This window comes from Dipodomys merriami, unplaced genomic scaffold (genome assembly GCF_024711535.1).
Source record: "Dipodomys merriami isolate MVZ:Mamm:240054 unplaced genomic scaffold, mDipMer1.0.p SCAF_114, whole genome shotgun sequence".
In the NCBI taxonomy this organism is placed as follows: Eukaryota; Metazoa; Chordata; class Mammalia; order Rodentia; family Heteromyidae; genus Dipodomys; species Dipodomys merriami.
In genome coordinates, this window is record NW_027202427.1 from 1,681,803 (window position 1) to 1,694,771 (window position 12,969).

General features: G+C 48.3%; 1 protein-coding gene across 3 annotated transcripts in view; it reads left to right on the forward strand.

Annotated features, from left to right (window-relative positions):
• The window catches only part of LOC138822712 (peroxisome proliferator-activated receptor gamma), a 106,695-nt gene that overhangs the window by 12,550 nt on the left and 81,176 nt on the right, over positions 1–12,969 (forward strand). For 2 of the 3 annotated variants that reach the window (XM_070015587.1, XM_070015588.1), the window contains one exon: positions 6,399–6,482. The gene's annotated coding sequence lies outside the window, so the exon portion shown is untranslated. Of the gene's footprint in view, positions 1–6,398; positions 6,483–9,177; positions 9,336–12,969 lie in introns of those variants that run through there. The other variant, XM_070015589.1, reaches the window with a different exon arrangement.

A 12,969-nucleotide genomic window follows, 5' to 3' on the forward strand; every position in this document is an offset into this window, starting at 1 on the left:
CCTTTTGGGGGTCCCCGAGAAGCAGATCCAGGGCCTCCTGCAGGCCAAGCCCGCGTCGGGCCTCGGAGCCACGCCCCACGCCCCCTACTTCCTCAGCTCTTTTTAGAGAAACTACTATTTTCCATCACCTCCCGAGCGAGAGCCGTTTGCTTCCTTCCAATTTTAATATTTATAGAAAGTTCCCCTTGCACGTGACATGTGTCATAAGTCATGTAAATTTCTGCCGAGGTGTTACGCAAACCGCAGAAGTGCTGACCCTCAGTCCTTCGGCTCTGTGATGTAACGGCGTGATTGAACAAGACCTGGCGCGCCCGCCCACGCCAGCGTGTCTCTGGGCGCCATTTTGATGTGGGTAAAAGTTTAAGGGATTTGAATTATGCCACTGATTCGATGCCTGTGGTTACAGATGTCACACACTAGCGTTTGGACATACCACAGATCAACTGCCCTTCCTAGAAACTGGACCATCCAGACGCTCTTAGGCGGAGAAATTCTGGAATGTTCTTCAAAGAAGGGGCATTCTTTTTGTAAGGATTGTTGTAGTGTTTCAGGTGAAGGAAAATGTTATCCACAGAAAAAGAAAAAAATTCATTTCGTCTCAAGCCTAATAGAATATTTGACTTAAAGTAGCCTGCCTCATTCTAGTGATTAAACAGTGTATCCACATTGTTAGCCATGAGTGGAACATTGCTGTGTCTTGCTCCGGGCAGGCATGGTGTACCTGTGCAGTGGGCCTTCGGTGGACATGGTGTTGTTTGGAGATGTGAGGAGATGGTGCAAATCAAGGGAGGGAGTGTGGTTAAGTGGGAAGCGGGGGGGGTGGGGGGGGAGGAAGGTGACTAGCAAAGAGAGTTTAGAGACTAGCAAAGGTAGTTTCTGATGTAGCTCAGTGGCAAAGCGCTTGCCTAGCAAGTATAATGTCCTGGGTTTGATCTCCAGTACCAAAAAAAAAAGACAAAAAAAATACAGTTATATATATATATTTTTTTTTTAACCCAAACTATAGGTAGTTCTTACGTGTAATTACCACTGTGCACAATTTTTGGTGAAACATCTTTGATGTCTTCATTTCTACACAATGACAATAATGGCTAACTCGGATCTTGAATATTAAAAAAAAGGGGGTTTTATTTTTGGTTTTGGTTTTTTGTCAGAGCAGGGGCCTGTTGCTCACACCTGTAATCTTCGCTATTTAGAAGGCTGAGATCTGAGGATCATGGTTCAAGGCCAACCTGGACAAGAAAGTCTTGGGACTCTTAATTTCCAATTAACCACCACAAAAGCTGGAAGTGGAGCTGTGGCTCAAGTGATAGTTCACCAACCTTGAGGGGGGAAAAGCTCAGAGGGCTCAGGCCCCAGGACCAGCACAGGCGCAAAATACTTCTTTCCTCACAGTTGAGCCTCTGTCCCCCCCTTCCCCTCCCAGCCTGCTTTCCTCTCTCCTTCCTCCTCCTCTTCCCTTGGCTATCATTCCTACATTCTCTTCCCCTCCTGTCTGTGCCTGGTGCTTCCTAAACTCTGGGTTTTTTTTCCCTTTCTTTTCCTTTCCTGATGGAGCTCTTCTTTATTCTTGGCTTCTCAGCGGCTACCATGTCTCTCTCTGGCTAAACTTTCAATGCAAGAAATCCCATGTGTTTTCATCTGCTGACCAAACGAGCCATGGAGGGGATGTTTTTATTCTGGAAGGAACGTGAGCTCGCTCTCAGACGAAGCCCTGTTTGGTGGGAATCATTTATGATGGGTGTTGTGAGCGCCCTTGGGCCATGGATCCTCAACTGGCAGAAGGGGCGGAAGGCCTGGCAAAACCACAGCAAGTGCTGAGCCACCGACCTCCCCTTCTGCCCTCCTACCCGGCCCGGGACCCCGGCGGTGTGCCCTGCCCGCCCGGGTACAAGCGGCAGAATGCCGGGCCCCTTCTCAAGAACGCTGCTAACAACTAGCAGATGTCTAGCAAATCACTGTTGCGCCCCTACTTCCTATCGCCCCGCTCATTCTGCCTCCTAATCCTCAATAGCTTGCATAACTTGCTGGAATATTGTCACTTACTAGGGTTGTTAGTTAACAACGGATGCACTAATAGAACTGCATGCTTTCGTGGTGAGAGAATGCTTTCTTCCCATTCATTCTACCCTCTGGTCTGTTCTGCTGTGACACCCTTAGCTGGTGTCACTTAACTGTCTTCCTAAAGGACTTTCGTAATTAACTCAAGAGGCAGCTAGTGGTAGCTTGGGAACATAGTTTCTTTGTACTTTTCTGCATTAGTTTCTAGTAAAAGCACCCTGCATCCTTGAGAGTACCTTATTCGTCCTCAGCCGTGCACACACAGAATATATCCTAAGAGTCAGATGAAGGGAAAGGAAGGGAGAGGCAGGTGACAAACCAAGTTCTAAATGCAGTGTAAGCCCGGCTACTTTGTCTTGCGCAAGAGGCTAATTTTCCCAGAGTTTTCCATTCCCCAGATAACAATTGGGTCTACACAAGTGTAACCACGAGCAGATGTAACACAGGTTAGAACTAAACTCTGCAGCTCTGTTTTGTGTCTGGTCAACAGTGAGCGGTCCATAGTAACATGAGAGCCCAGCGCCTTCGTGCAGCCCATAGCCAGGCAGACCAGCCCGCTGCAGCTCCAGTGCCCCTTCAGAGCCAATCCACAAACAAAGCCAGAGTCCGCAGTGCCGAGACGCCTTGAGGCTGTGGTCTGTGTGGTCCCCATGCCTCGAGGGCCTCAGGGGCCCAGCTGTGCTGACAGTGCATGTGGTGCCTGAAACAGCCCAGCATGGAAGCATCAGCATCACAGAAACTGGCAGCGCAGAGAAGCAAGAGCAGGAGAGCCAGGAACACAATGGGGGGGGGGGCAGCGAAAAATCAAGGCGTCTAATGGCTTTAGACAATGTGTAGCTTGCTCTGGAAGGTGGGAAGGAAGACAGGTCGCAAAACCAGGGCAGAATGGGTGAAAGTGAAAAAGTGGAAAGTTTGAGACGAACCGAGTTAGGCAGACTGTTGGCGCTGGTTTTGATTCAGTGACAGGGCTTTCAGACGTACAGGGCTAATGTACTTTGTTAATCTCCAGAAATGAGCCATATATGCAAATGTATTTTCTGCCGAAACCTTTTCTGTTGGAAAAGGAACTTGTTATTTATAGACTGTACTTGGGAAATATCACTGGCACTATTTCGCAATGAACACTGTATTGGTGAAAAGTTCCAGATATTCTTGTTGCTAAAATGGTTTCGATTTTTAAAGACATACTGTCAAGAGTAAATGTGAATCCTTTTCCAAGGGCCTGGGGCACTATGGAGTAGAACCCAGGGCCTGGAGCTTGTAAAGCAAATTCTACCCCTGAACTATGTTCCTGCAACTCCACTGAGTACTCTGTGTGTGTGTGTGTGTGTGTGTGTGTGTGTGTGTGTACGCATGTGTGTGTGTGTGTGTGTGTGTGTGTGAGATAGTCATGTCACTTGTGCTGTGACATGTTTTCATAGATTTCTGATATTAAAAGTCCTTTGCCCTTCTCAGATAAATCCAACCTGATTTATGGTAGCGTGTTCATTTACTGTTGATTTCTTTCCTTAAGTATTTTTTTCTTGGATCTAAGTCAATATTGATAAGTAGGACTGATATTTTTCTGTGTTTTGGTCTGATTTTCATGTCACTATTATACTTTGGGAAACAGGTCATTCTATTTCTTTTACTCAGAAAGTTTGTATAATAAGAAAAGTATCTTTTCTGTGGAAATTCAGAAAACCCCCACTATGGGGTTACTATGGATAAATGTAAATAATTTCTTTTTTTATGGCAGTGCTGGGTTTGAATCCAGGCCTGTTCAGGACAGGGCAGTGCTCTACCAGTGCAGTACACCCCTAGCCCTTTGGGGAGTAACTTTTTTTATATTTCCATTTTGAATTATTTCTTATATTTCTTGAATCACTGTTTACCATGATTCCATCCCAGGCAAATTAATCTGAGTAACTACTGAGTAACTCAGTAACTGTGGGAGTCTGACCTCAGATTTGACATAGTTGAATGAGAAGCCAGAACAGCCCTGTGCCAGGTGGTGGGTTTTGTTTGAGTGGAGAACATTATTACCTTAAGCCCAGACTTGGGCTCCCAGGGACCCCGAGGGAGGTAGATCTGAAGAGGGTTAGCAGTGGAGAATGAGGAGCGCTGCAAGCCTCAGAAAAGGGGCTTTTTTCCTATCCTGGGATTTTCGATTTTAGGTATTTGGCCTGCCCTTCCTTGACGGACGGAACGGTTGTGAGTGTGGCCCTGGTGTGGGTGAGAGCGGGGACGGGACGGGAAGCGGGAGGAGAGGGAGGCTGCGGGAATCTCATTTTCTGTTGGAGCCAATTCTTGGAGATGCGAGCTAGGAGTTTCCACACAATCCTCACGCCCCTACAGTCTGCTTCTCTATGAATGTATTACAGAGAGCAAATGTCAGGGAGGGCTAGCGTGCCTTCACCTGAACCTGGAGTCCGTATTCTTCACAGGTTTCCAGTGGTGATTTCATTCAAACCTTTGTCTATGGGTACTGTTTTCTTTTGCGTTCACCTGTCGGAACCCTTTTGGTGGTTGCCTTAGATGCTCAGAGCATGCCCCCCCGCCCCCCGGCAGTGTCGTGCCTTGCATGTGGTTTCTGACACGGTTTTGGTGTGCGTGTGTCTTTCCCTTCCACGGACAAACAGTTTGTGCACATTGCTGTGGACAGCCAGAAAACCAAGCACACAGGCAGAAAGCCCTGACCAAGCGGGCCCCTCCAGCTCGCAGCCTCTCGTGTTAGCAATAGCAACGTGGGGGCCCCTGCGTCCGCAGTCTCAGGTAGCAGAATCATTTCTGTAAGTCCCAACTGTTCTAGAAGGCACAGAAATAGAGAACACACGACTGGAGTGCTGGGGTGGGAGGGCGGGGTGTCGGGGCTGCGTGCCAGGCTCCGGAGAAGGCCTTTGGCGGGGAGGCCGCTTCGTCTCGTGGCAAGCTCTGTCCCCGAGCCTTTGGGCACCACTCACCCGCAGGCTGCTTCCCGGCCTGCCCGCCGCGACTCCTCCGTGAGTCTCACCGTGTGGCTCACCGCCTCTCCAACCAGCTAGCATGGAAGGAGATGAAGGTTTTTTGTTTTGTTTTGTTTTGTTTTTTTGGTCCGGTCATGGGGCCTGAACTCTGGGCCTGGGCGCTGTCCCTCAGCTCTTCAGCTCAAGGCTAGCGCTCTACCACTTGAGCCACAGCGCCACTTCCGGGTTTTTTCTTTTTGCTTATGTGGTGCTGAGGAATCGAACCCAGGGCCTCACGCATGCAAGGCAAGCGCTCTACCACTGAGCCACCTTCCCAGCCCAAAGTGGAGGTTTTTTTTGTTTGTTTTTTTTTTTGAGTCCGGTCATGGGGCCTGAACTCTGGGCCTGGGCGCTGTCCCTCAGCTCTTCCGCTCAAGGATAGAGCTCTATCACTTGAGCCACAGCACCACTTCTGGCTTTTTTCTTATGTGGTGCCGAGGAATGGAACCCAGGGTCTCATGCATGCAAGGCAAGCGCTCTACCACTGAGCCACCTTCCCAGCCCCTGGAGATGAAGTTTTGTTTCAACACATATCAACACTGCAGTGTGTAACTTTTATTAAGTGTCTACCTTGAGTCAGGTGACTCGCACCTCTAATCCTAGCCATTCAGGAAGCAGAGAGTGGGAGACTTTGATTTGAGGTCACCCTAGGGATTAAGGCAGTCAGACCTCGTCTCAACCGCTCACTGGTCATGGTGGGGCAGCCTGTTGTTTCTAGCTACGTGGGAAAAACGAATAGGCGGATCACAGTCTAGGCTGGCTGGGATATAAACAGGAGAGAGCCTGTTTTATAAAGGGCTGAAGGCCTGACTCATATGCACAAGGCCCCAAGTTCAACCCCCAGTACCACTAAAAACCTTTCTTATTCTGTGTGTGTGTGTGTGTGTGTGTGTGTGTGTGTGTGTGTGTGTGTGTGTTTTAGGAAATGCAACCCAGGGCCCTTCTGCAATGCTAATCAGGTATTCTATTACTGAACTATACTCACAGTGATCAGATCTTTGATGTTACTAACCCCTTTAAGATCTAGTTTTTCCTAAGTCTGCACAATAATGTAGGTATTGTTATTAATTTGACTTATAAGATGGATGAAATTTAAAAAAAAAAAAAAGCTTTGCCTCATGTCAGTGACCCAAGTGGGAAGTTAATCTAATACATGCTCCTTCCATGAAATAATTCTGAGAAGACTCTCCAGCCTTGCATGAGTTATCATGAGTCATTTGGGCAAATAATCGGGATGAAATCCAACAGAGAAAATAAATTTATTTGTGCATGTACATTCTGGCAGCCTGGGTTATCCAAGGATTCTGAATATTGCGTGTATATTGAAAATCTTGTTTCTTTTCCATTGTTCAGCTCTGAAAAAGACGCCAACTGCGAATCACAGATCAACAACAAGAAAGCCATTCTATTCCCTGGAATAAGAATCACCTATTAACGGTAGGTAAATCAAAGTTATTATACTACATTTCTATTTAAAAGTATCTTCATTGGATTTTATGGTACAGTTTCTTAGGGGGCTTTTATTTTTTCCTGTCCTGACACTTTCTCTATGTAATTTGCTAATCAGCTGGAGTTCATGGAGTCATATTTGTCTAAGACAAAACAAAGATAGGAAAATGACCTAGACATGGAGAAATAACACACATCCTGAAAAAAATAAGTCTCGACTAAGTCTTGTGCATTCCTTTTGTTTTCGTACCCAAGGACTAATGGCAAATACATTCCTTCAGGTTCTTGTGATTGTTAGAATGAAATTGATCAAAATGACTATGGCTGCCTGGTCTCTGTAGGCCGTACATGCAGGATCTATGGCCAGGAAGTGACAGGTGAGTTTCACAGTATATAAGAAGAGTTCCATCCTGGAGGGGCGTTGCTGGGGAAGCTTGTACCCAGGCCGAAACTGCTGCTTCCTGAGACGCCATCTCAGAGGCCAGCTGGGGGCAAGGGCCCGGGAAGTCCACCGCTGAGAATGTAAACCTTTGGCCCCTGATCCCAGAGCTGTGTCACAGATCCCCACTGTGTCCGGGAAAGGCAGGGAGACACCAGTCACTCTTTGACATGGCTTGGGGACTACTGAGCGCCGTCAGTAAGGAAAGTCACAGAGTGGCTCATTTTCCTAAAACCACAGATAAAGAGATTCTGCAGCACTGAAAGAGGAATAACAGAAATGAATGCAGAGCGTGCACAAGTGTGCACAGATGTGCACGCAGTAAGGTGCCCAGGGAGGGATCCTGCCCCATCCCCGAGAGGCAGGGCCGAGAAGCAGGGCCCTCCCGATGACAAAGCAAAGCCAGACTGGTGGTTGTAAGGATATACTCAAGGGAGACAGATGAAGCCGGAAGAGCTCTCAGAGACCAGAGCTAGGACAACCTGACAACAGCACAGCTAACCAGCGGGGCACCAAGGGCACACACCTGGCATCCTGGCTACTCAGGAGGCTTAGATCTGAGAATGGCAGTTTGAAGCCAGCCGGGGCAAGAAAGTCCATGAGACTCTGTTCTCCAATAAACCACCAAAAGCCAGAAGTGGAGCTGTGGCTCGAGTAGTAGACCAGTAGTCTAAAGCTCAAAGATAGAACCCAGGCCAGAGTTCACAACTGACAAAAAGAAAAAAAAAATAACAAACTAACCAATATGATGGGATTATAAGTTTTCCAAATGAAATGTATCTATAAAGTTCAGACTGAGGCAAATAAATGAATGAATGAGTAGATAAACAAAGGTAGGGAGGAGAAAAACTCTTCTTTCGCAGAAAACTTAATAAACAGAAGAGGAACTCAGAAAACAGAATTGTCGGAGACCCAGAGCCACGCACGTGGCAGGCAGGATCCGCCCATCAATACTGAAATTAGAGGGCGGAGGAAAGTAAGAGACTTCCAGGGTATTTCCCCCAATGTGTCTTTGTTACAAAAGGGAAGAAACCTGGCAGACACCACCATGAAACCAGGCCACCAAGGTCAGCATCATGGTAACGAGATGTTTGAAAAGGCACCGCTGGCCTCTGCTGACATCCAGTGTGTGACTCTTGGGGCTAAGGGCCCCATCTCTGCTGTCTCTGTAACTCTGCGATCAGCCGTGTCTCATTCCAGAGGCAGTGGTGGTTGGGTATTTCGGCTGTGATGCTGGGGATAGCACCAGGGCCTGGTGGGGTCTTGATCACTGGTCCTCAGAGAAGGAATTCTCTTAAACTCACGGGAGGTGTGGTCCCTCCCTTGCCCCTGAATATTTCCCGAGCCCTTGTCCTTTGCCTCCTGGTCCTGGAGGTTGAACCTGGGGCCCCGGACATGCTAAGTGGGTGCTGGACCTCTGAGCCACACCGCTCCCCTTGACTTCTCTTCGCACACGCTGTTCCGCAGCCCGCTCTGCGCCCATCTGGCCTCCATGCGGCCATCAGCTATGTCCTATCCCAGCCTCTTGCCCAACCCCAGGGTGTGGGCAGGCACGTGGGGGTCAGGTGGAGCTCAGTGGTGGTGCATTTGCCTGGCACGTGGACCCCACCCACGCTGGTGGGCGGCCAGCTCCATCAGGCCCTGCCGCCGTGGGTCCCACCTTCTAGCAAAGATTTTAATTGGTGATCAATGGGATGCAGATGCTCAAACCACAACCGTGCGGGTGGTGGGATCCCACCGAGACACCCCCCCCCATCCACAGGCCGTTCCCCGGGGCACACTTTCCCCCAGAACTCAGTCAGTGGTCTTACATTTTCGTGGTGAGAGGGAAGGAAACAGTCATGGCGTGGGAGGCAGAAGGTGTGGGAAATTCCAGGAGGACAGGCAGGGCCGAGGGGACTTGGAGGCTTTAGGGGAAATCGATTTCAGCGGCCGGCGTGCTTACAATCCAATCTTAGAAACATTAGAAAGTTCAATGTTGGAAACACCTAAAGGTATTAGAGTTAGAAAGACTTGCCTAGCTCGCTCAAGGCCTCAGAATCAACAAAAAAGGGGAAGGGAAGGAGAGGGCAGGGCAGGGCAGGGCCGAGCTCTTAAAAGGGTGAGTATGTACTTCCACATCAGAATATGAGTGTCACAAACCCAGTTGTCTTGGCATAAGTAAACAATCCGTGTTTGGAATGTGACCCTGAATGTTTGGCGACTCTCCCGTGTGTTCGTCCGGGCTAGCGTGCTGCGTGGCCCTGGTGTGCATGCAAGGCAGGGGCGCAGGTCCACACAAGGCAATCAGCTTCCCAGAGGCAGAAGGCGGATGGTAACTGCAGAGGCTGGCCAAGGCGTGGAGACATAGGGGTGTTGTTACTGGCTTGTACGACCTGTGAGCGTCTCCGGGCTGCTTCAAGGTGAACGAATGAATGACGTGGTACATGTTGTCTTGTGTCTATGTTGCTTACAATACAAAGAAAAAGAATAATAGAAAAAGGACTGAGGTCTCTGGCAGCTTTAAATCTAGAGCCGATTCTCCGACATCGCTGGTCAGCTAGCGTGCGCACTGCCCGGTGGCCTCACCGGGAAGGGACAGGGCAGGGGCGCAGCAGGGCGGGTGGCTGCCCGGGTCACCTGCAGGGTTAATTTGTAACTAAGACCAATGACTCCGTAAAAGGAAGCAGAGCCACAGGAAACGCGTTCACTGATGGAAGGGAGAAAAGGGCCGAGATAAAAGAGCTCTGAACTTGCTTGATCCTGGTGGTTTTATGACAGGTGAATTACTAATAGGACACCCCATCTTTATCCTTTGTGTGCTCACTGGGGGGGGGGGCATCAGGCCCGCCTTCTGCTCCAAGCTCTCTGCCCTGCGCATTCACGAGGAAGCCTGGGCACAGATTTTACCTTAGAACTTGGGCTTCTGGGCTTGTTTTGGAGATGGGCCTCTTCCCCACCCCCAAGCCCCCACCCCCACCCCAGGCCTTTGCAGATGTGGAGTTCCTGGGCCTTACACGAATCTCTTCTGAAATAGTTTTCTTACTAAAAAGTTGGAGAAAGATGTTTAAGAAGGAGCGCAGCCACACGGCTCCGCCCGCAGTTTCTCCCGGCCCTGGGTGAGCGGATGCCCTGGCTCCTGGCTGCTGGTGGGGCGGCGGGCAGCGCCGCAGGGAGGCCTGGCCTCAGTTTCCCTGTTCCGGCCTGGCGGACACGGCGGCCCACACGTTCCTCTGTGTTGGTGACTTGCTCAGCCAGGCTTTAGGGGGTTCTACTCTTGTTTCCTAGCTGGAGATCGAATCCAGGCCCTCCTGCTTGCTAGGCAAGTGTTCTTCCACTTGAGCCATGCCCCCAGGGCTTTGGTTTTATATTTGTCTTTAAGAGCGGGTCTTATTAACTTTCTCTGGCCTGGCCTTGAGCTTCACATCCCTCTCTGAGAGCCAGGTACCTGTGGCTCACACCTGTCATCCCAGCTATTCAGGAGGCTGAGATCTGAGGATCACAGTTCAAAGCCAGCCTGGGTAGGAAAGTCTGTGTGAGATTCTTCTCTCCAATGAACCACCAGAAATGCCGAACTACAACTGTGGCTCAGGTTGTAGAGTGCTAAGCTTGCGTGGTAAAAGCTAAGGGACAGTGCCCAGTTCAAGACCAGTACCATAACACACACCGCCTTTCTCTTCTCTGCCTCCTCAGTTGCTGGAATGAGAGAGGTGCACCACCATACACAGCCAGGTTTGGATTTTGTATTTGTTTTCAGCTTGTTTGTTCTTTTGCTGTTCTGTGCTGTGGATATCTTGAGGCAGCTCATTTGTTTACTTGTAAAAATTGTTTTCTTCAGATAAATCTCCAGCAGAGGAATTTGTTAGTGAAAGTGCTTGAGCAATTATATTACTCTTGCTTTATTAGTTTTTATGACACTGAATTGGCCTGGGGCTATATTAGTAGCAAATGAACTAAACATACAAAACAGCAATGCGTTTAAATGCCTTCTGTTAATTTAAAATGAATCCTTGGCTTGTGCCCATCTGTCTGTCTGTCTGTCTGTCCATCCGTCTGTCTCTGTAGTAAGGGGAGGGAGGAGAACTTCATCCATCTGAGGATCAGTGAACACAGAAAATGTGGGTGGCTTACTGCTATGAAGTTTTTAAAAGACAACTTTCTAGCAAGGAAGCGTCACATAATTTCCTGAGAGGATGCAAGTTGAAATAAAATATGAAGACAGATTATACTGCAGGGCGCTCAGGACTCTTAAATCCTGTGTTGTGAATTAAGAGGAAGGAATAATGGCTTTTAAAATATAGTTTTTTTTTTTTAAGTAGGTCTTAGCCAGACTCTGGTGGCTCACGCCTGTCATCCTAGCTACTCAGGAGGCTGAGATCTGAGTTCAAAGCCACATGGGCAGGAAAGGCCCTGAGACTCTTATCTCCAATAAACCACCAGAAAACTGGAAGTGGTACCATAGCTCAAGTGGTAGAGGGCTAGTCTTGAACTGAATTGCTAAGGGACAGCGCCCAGGCCCAGAGTTCAAATCCCACGACCAAAAAAAAAAAAAAAAAAAAAAGGAGGACTTCATATAGATGGTTATAAGTCTAGTTTTTTTTTTAATTGTGAAAATACCGTACAGAGGGGTTGCAGTTACGTGAGCAAGGGAATGAGTGCATTTCTTATCAAGCATTGTTGCCTCCTCCTAAGTCTAGTTTTAAAATATTTTCTACAAGGCAGCACACGCCTTGTAGTGTAGTGTGCGTGGGGCTGACACAGAAAGGGCAGAGCTCCTGTCTGTTTAAAAAAAAAAAAAAAAAAGCTTTAAGTCAGCTATTTTGGGGGCTTAAGAGCGGAGTTTCGTGGTAGAGCATTTGCCGAGCGCGCGTGAAGTTCTGAGGTGATTAATCCCTTGAAACAATTCAAGTATTTTAAACTTTGTGCGTTAAATATTAGAGGTCATGATTTTAGAATGAAGCTAGTATAGTAGATGAGGAAGTTTGTGGTGAAAATGTATCACAACATGACGGAGGAAGACGGTAAATGATGCATGGCACTTTGAACCTGACCTGTTGAATGGCAACCGCTTGGTACAACCCCTTAAAGATAATAATAATACAATAAAAAGCTAAAACCGGAAACCTTTCAAAAAACGTCTTGAGCTAGGAGAAGCATTGTGGGTGAAACACTTTGCTTTTTCCTTTGGGCAAGGCGGTGGTGGAGTTTCAGCCTCATCATTATATCATCTGCCTTGTTCCTTTTCTCATGCCTGAGCTATGTAGCCTCGCTAGAGCATGCTGGGTAAATTGGCCACTTCCAGTAACTTCTGTGTTGCCCGTACTGTGTCTGAATTTGAACGCGTCTACATGGCGAGGCTTGGCGCTCAGAAGCCGCTCTGCTTCCTTGGAGAGGGAGGAAGGCCTGGTCGGCTTTCATTTTCGCTGTTTTAGTTTTAGTTTTGGTTTGGTTTGTTTCCTTTTGGTTTTTGGTTTTTAGGTGTTTGTTGGTTTTTTTTTTTTTTTTCCCTTTCAGCTCATGAACTCCTTGTTCTCCAGATCCTGTGATCTGAAGTCATTTAAATGAATTGGTATTTTTAAGCTTTTACACTCTCGGTGGGCAGGACATAGGAAATGTACGTGACGTAAACATCTGTGGTAATCTTTCGGAGTCATGAGACGAGGTCTCTGGTACAAGAAACAATTAGGAATAAATTTCAGGGAAATGCCAGAGCAGCACAGACTTGAGTTTTCTTTTGTTCGCGAGCGCGTGGCTTTCCTTTTCAAGCCCGGAACGCCTGGCCTGCTGTCCTCACGCCCGGGATCCACAGCCCCGGGTCGCCCACTGTGACTCGTCATTGCTATGTTCCTTATCTGCGAAGGAAGTGCGGCAGCTCCCACGGGGGAAATACCGCGCTAACTCCATCCTAAAATAAGAAATCTAAGGGAAAGGTCACATCCTAATAACTTGTGCAAACCGAAATTCCCAGGGAGCTCAGAAATCATCCTGGAGGAACAGAGCGCGAACAACGCGTTACTGGCCGTCCTCCGGGCCGGCCTGACACCGAAGCACCTTTGT